General features: G+C 26.2%; 1 protein-coding gene across 1 annotated transcript in view; it reads right to left on the bottom strand.

Moving 5' to 3' along the window:
- The window catches only part of LOC107626874, a 153,808-nt gene that overhangs the window by 146,410 nt on the left and 1,653 nt on the right, over positions 1 to 5,745 (bottom strand). Inside the window, exon 2 of the mRNA XM_021115435.1 lies at positions 5,539 to 5,632. The gene's annotated coding sequence lies outside the window, so the exon portion shown is untranslated. The remainder of the gene's footprint in view (positions 1 to 5,538; positions 5,633 to 5,745) is intronic.

Genomic DNA, 5,745 nt, shown 5'->3' with positions numbered 1-5,745 from the left:
AGTCTGAAATTTTTTGAAATAGAGACTGAAATTTTAATAATATTTTTTTAATAATTAAAAATATTTTAGTAAATATTTTTATTTTATATTTATATTTTTCTTAAATCAAATAAGATACTAAAACATAACTCAATTTTGTACACTTTATACCAAACATAATACAGAGACTTAATTTAATTTCAGTTTTTTAATATCTATTTTTTAGTCTTAGTTTTTTTCTCAAATACAATTTTAAAGGATTAAAATTAAAAAATCAACTGTTATAATGTATAAACTAAAAATTAACTATTAATTTAATTATTTGGTATAAAATATATGCTATAATATAAAAATACATAATTAAAAATGTGTGAAATAACTAAAGATATCTAATGGGTTGTCCTTATCAGTTTAGGTCTATCTATTTAAATCCATGAGTTTGATGAGGCAGGTTAATTACACCCATTCAAGGAAAGTTTGGGTTAAGCAGTTCAGTCTAATAATTATTATTAGATATCACTTAGTATTTATTGTTTGTGTGATTATAATATAAATTATTTTTATTAAAGTATTAATTTTTTTAAATTGTATATCAACTAACAAATTATAGCATTTATTTAAACATACAAACGTAATAACTTTTGCATTTAAATAGAATCCGTTAATATGGATTAAAAAAAATATCAAAATTATTTGGCTTCTGAAAAATAAGGATAGAAAAGTCTTATACTATACAATGAGTTTTATATATAAAAACTTTTTCAAATTAAAAGTAACAACTATAACTATTAATAGATAAGTACCAATCTATTATTATAATGAAACAATATTTGGCCTGCGTACGCGCGGGTTTTACACTAATTTACTTAATATACATTGATATTACCAAAGATTTATAAGGAGTTGTTCTCATAAAATTTTTTTTCTTTGTTATGGTGTCTTTTGAATCCTATATTCATTGTTTATGATTCATCCATTTTACTTAATAGATAGAAATTTCAACTAAGAAGTATGGTAGAGAGGTTTATTCCATGTTATTACTACTAAGTCTAATAGGGTCAATTTCCCTCTGCAAAGAGTGCCATGATAATTAAGTTCAAGGATATAAAGAATAATAGTTCGTAGGCACGGAGGAGAAATACCCGAAGAAAAAGTTTAAGAAAATTTCGTAGAGAAGGGAGGTTCAACCGACTTGCTAGCTACAATGAAGGGAATGCATCAAACCCCCGATGTTGTGTTGTAATTTCTAATTAATCAAAATAGGAGTGAAACATGAACTCTATCTATGCCAAATCATTTTTTCAAAGAGTTCATTAATTGTTTGGAGGCACAGGATTCGGTGGTCCAGGAATCTTTGGATCACTTAGTGATCCAAGTAAAAAACATGTTTTTAGAGTTTTTTTATCAATTGCTACGTAGTTCTTGAACTAATTTTAATTACAAATTAATTCCATATATTTTATTTAATTATAAAAATAATTTTTTATTTTATAAATTATTATTTTATCAATTATCTATTATATTTATTAACAATTAAATACAAAAATAACAACCAATTATATCCTCCATTCATCCTAATAATTCCAATTGATTAAAAAATTAACTTTGATCTCGTTGCATTCGTCCATGGCTTCCAAATCGTGTTTCCTTGAAATTCAATCGATTGGGTTTTCAAAACAATCGATTGAATGATAACTCAATCGATTTGTTTACACTATATCACAAAACAATCGATTGAAAGTTGTAAGGTAGAATGGTAAACCAATCGATTGTTTATACTTTCCAATCGAATGAATGCCTCAAAACAATCGATTGTTGTTGTTACTCAATCGATTGAATTCACGAAAACAACATGGATTTGCCAAATACAATCGATTGGAAAGTGATGACATTGAAATTTTAGCCAAATTCAATCGATTGGTAATGTAATCCAATCGGTTGGAAGGTGATGAAGTTGAATGTTTTGCCAATTTCAATCGATTGGTAATGGTATCCATCTACTCAATCAATTATTTTTTATTATACCAATAAGCTATTGAACCAACTTGGTTAAACTTGGTTACCAAAATAATTTTGTCATGTAGTATCACGGATTTAATTAATACTAGTAGAAATACATTTCCTTCGTCCAAATTAGACCAAACTACAGGATCAATGATTTAAGTTAAGTGATAAAAATTGTTCTTATGTTAATACATTGATATTGGTGCAAGAAGATAATAAGATCCTGATCATGGTGATTGAAAAAAAAATTGGATTAATGAGGATTTGTACAACCTATTTATTATACCAATAAGCTATTGAACCAACTTGGTTAAACTTGGTTACCAAAATAATTTCGTCATGTAGTATCACGGATTTAATTAATACTAGTAGAAATACATTTCCTTTCGTCCAAACTAGACCAAACTACAGGATCAATGATTTAAGTTAAGTGATAAAAATTGTTCTTATGTTAATACATTGATATTGGTGCAAGAAGATAATAAGATCCTGATCATGGTGATTGAAAAAAAAAATTGGATTAATGAGGATTTGTACAACCTATTTGTGATTTATAAAAGTAGAATAGAATAAATTGTGCAAAATCCTAAAGAATTCTGAAAAATGAGAACATTACCAATTGATTGAGTAGATGGATATTCCATTACCAATCGATTGAAATTGGCAAAACATTCAACTTCATCACCTTCTAATCGATTGGATTACATTACCAATCGATTGAATTTGGCTAAAACTTCAATGTCATCACTTTCCAATCGATTGTATTTGGCAAATCCATGTTGTTTTCGTGAATTCAATCGATTGAGTAACAACAACAATCGATTGTTTTGAGGCATTCATTCGATTGGAAAGTATAAACAATCGATTGGTTTAAGCTTTTTACCATTCTACCTTACAACTTTCAATCGATTGTTTTGTGATATAGTGTAAACCAATCGATTGAGTTATCATTCAATCGATTGTTTTGAAAAACCAATCGATTGAATTTCAAGGAAACACGATTTGAGAGCCATGGACGAACGTAACGAGATCAAAGTTAATTTTTTAATCAATTGGAATTATTAGGATAAATGGAGGATATAATTGGTTGTTATTTTTGTATTTGATTGTTAATAAATATAATAGATAATTGATAAAATAATAATTTATAAAATAAAAAACTATTTTTATAATTAAATAAAATATATGAGGTTGATTTGTAATTAAAATTAGTTCAAAGACTACGTAGCAATTGATAAAAAAACTCCAAAAACATGTTTTCTACTTGGACCACTAAATGGTCCAAAGGTTCCTGGACCACCGAATCCTGAGCCTAGTTCGGAGACCAAAAATCACATTTAAAAAATATTTGAAGTTGAATTTATCCACCTTCTCAATAGAAATTCTCTGGATGAAGAATTGAAGATCCTCAATTATGACTAGAAGATGCCAAAAAAGTTATTTGAGCTCTTAAGTGCACAAAAAAATAGGTTATTGAGTTAGTATTTTATATATAACTTATATGTGGTTCAACGAAAATATTGGTACAAATCTTTTTTTTAAAATAAAGAAGTAGTTGTTAGACTTCCTCCTCTCTTTTTGGATCGGAGGAGTTTACTAAAAAGATTTTCATTAGATTTTATCCAACTAACAAGTAGAGGATGAAATCGCTTCTAAAAAGTTAAGATAATAGAATATGACAATGGCCGAGTTACTAAAGAATTTTGCTCGACTTTTCAAGAGTGCCTATACTTTGGTTCAACTTTCTTGTGCTTGCTCAATTTCTCTGATCTTTCTTCTTAGTTCTTTCGATGTAGATTTATTTTATTTTATTTTATTGCTAATTTCTTCCTCCTCATATTTTTGCAATCCTTTGACTCTTACATATACCAACATGCCATAAACAATTACTAGAGAGTTTAAAACATCAAGTGAAGTTGAATCTAAATTAAACATCTAGTATGAATTCATTGTTTTTTATTTTTACCCTTTTTTATTGTTGTTATTTTGTCATTTTTTAGTTAATCATCTTTTGAATAGTCTAAATAGTGATAGATTCAATTGAACTGTATGTTACTTGAATTAATTTTCGAGAAAAAGACAATATTTTTTTATTCATTTTCTTATTACTTGTGAACCGGTGTACTTACTGAAACTAAACTATATAAATTCGATAACAGACACTTTAAACAATATAATGTGATTATGCATTTAAGCATGATTAATGAAAGAAATGAAATTGTCTTTGAAATTTATAAAAGAAAAGCTTGAAGTTATCACATCAAGAATTATAATATGATCTTTCACAAGATTCAAAGATTGCACATACAATAGATTGTAATTTATTATCTTGTGTGTTTAATGAATGGTGTAAATGATAGCGAAGATGATATTTTATCCTGCTCGCCTATGAATAGTAAGAATGTAGGTTTTTTTTTTCTATTTGCAAAAAATTATTTTTGTGGAAATGGCGATTTTTTTTCCCTCACACATATAGAGGCTAAGTTCGCTTGAATTTTATTTTGTTTAGGCTAGATAGTGTTCATCCCGTTTTTTTTTCACGTATTTTTGTTATGAGTAATATTACAGTACACATCTAAATTTTTTTATAAATTAAGTTCAATTAAATTAAACAAAAATTTAGAATAATACTATTTATAATTAATTTTTATTGATATTAAACTAATTTAATTAGATTTGATTAATAAAAATATTTAGATAGGTAGTATTATTTTTTTATTTAACTATACCTATTTACTTTCGTGACTCTTTCTCGGGTATTTTGGTGTCATGGTTCATATTTGTGATAATACACTGTTAATGGATTATAGATATTTATGATGATTTTATGAATCTGTTGCGTTTTATATTTTTTTTTGCATTGATGTGTGGATGCTATAATTTTCCACTCTTTTCATGATTAATTATTTCTTTGTCTTGCAAGAAGAATAAATTTATCAGGAACTTTCATATAAATTATTATTATTATTATTATTATTATTATTAAGATATATACAAATGTTACATTAAAAATGATTGAGGTCAAATAAATAATTGTAATTAAAATATTATGACTTAAGAATTGTATCTTAATTCTTAGGATGTTATATATCTTGGGTGGGGGTTTGACTATGTGGATATCACTCATCTGTTTTTAGATCTGAATAAAAGATCTATAAGCTTAATTAATTCATAAAAAGTGGTTTATGAATAAAGGAGTCATGAGAGAAAAATATGTGCCCTCCTCCCAAGAACTTCCAATAAGAGAGCATTTTAAATTTGACAAAATAAAATAAAAGTAAGTTCTCTCAGTGCATCACCCTTAGCTTTATCTGGCACAATGTTTGTATTTTTCTTTTCTCACTTTTGTATTGACAGAGTTATAATTTTAAATTTTTTACTGTATCTCTCACACGTTTGATCAATTCAACGGAATAAGTAGTAAAATAAAATTATGTCATACTTTTTATTAGGATGCGTAGATAAGATTAATTTAAAACTCTAAATATGATATTAATTTTCATATCTTACGATGAAATAAAAATAAAAAAATAATAATTATGATAAATATTTTACCGCATTTTTTGTGGTGTCATCTCCAAAATTGGAATACTATATCAATCTTCAAGTCTATCACCCTCCTTTTAATAGGACATCTTTTTCCAATTTTCTGCATTAGGTAAAAATACCGGTCAATGGATCTTTTAGTTTTAAAAAGTTGGTAAAAAGTTACATTAAAATAATATTTTATAAACGTAATTTCAAAAAATCCAAGAAACATTA

Source organism: Arachis ipaensis, chromosome B02 (genome assembly GCF_000816755.2).
Source record: "Arachis ipaensis cultivar K30076 chromosome B02, Araip1.1, whole genome shotgun sequence".
NCBI lineage: Eukaryota > Viridiplantae > Streptophyta > Magnoliopsida > Fabales > Fabaceae > Arachis > Arachis ipaensis.
This window is presented reverse-complemented; position numbering and strand designations above follow the sequence as displayed.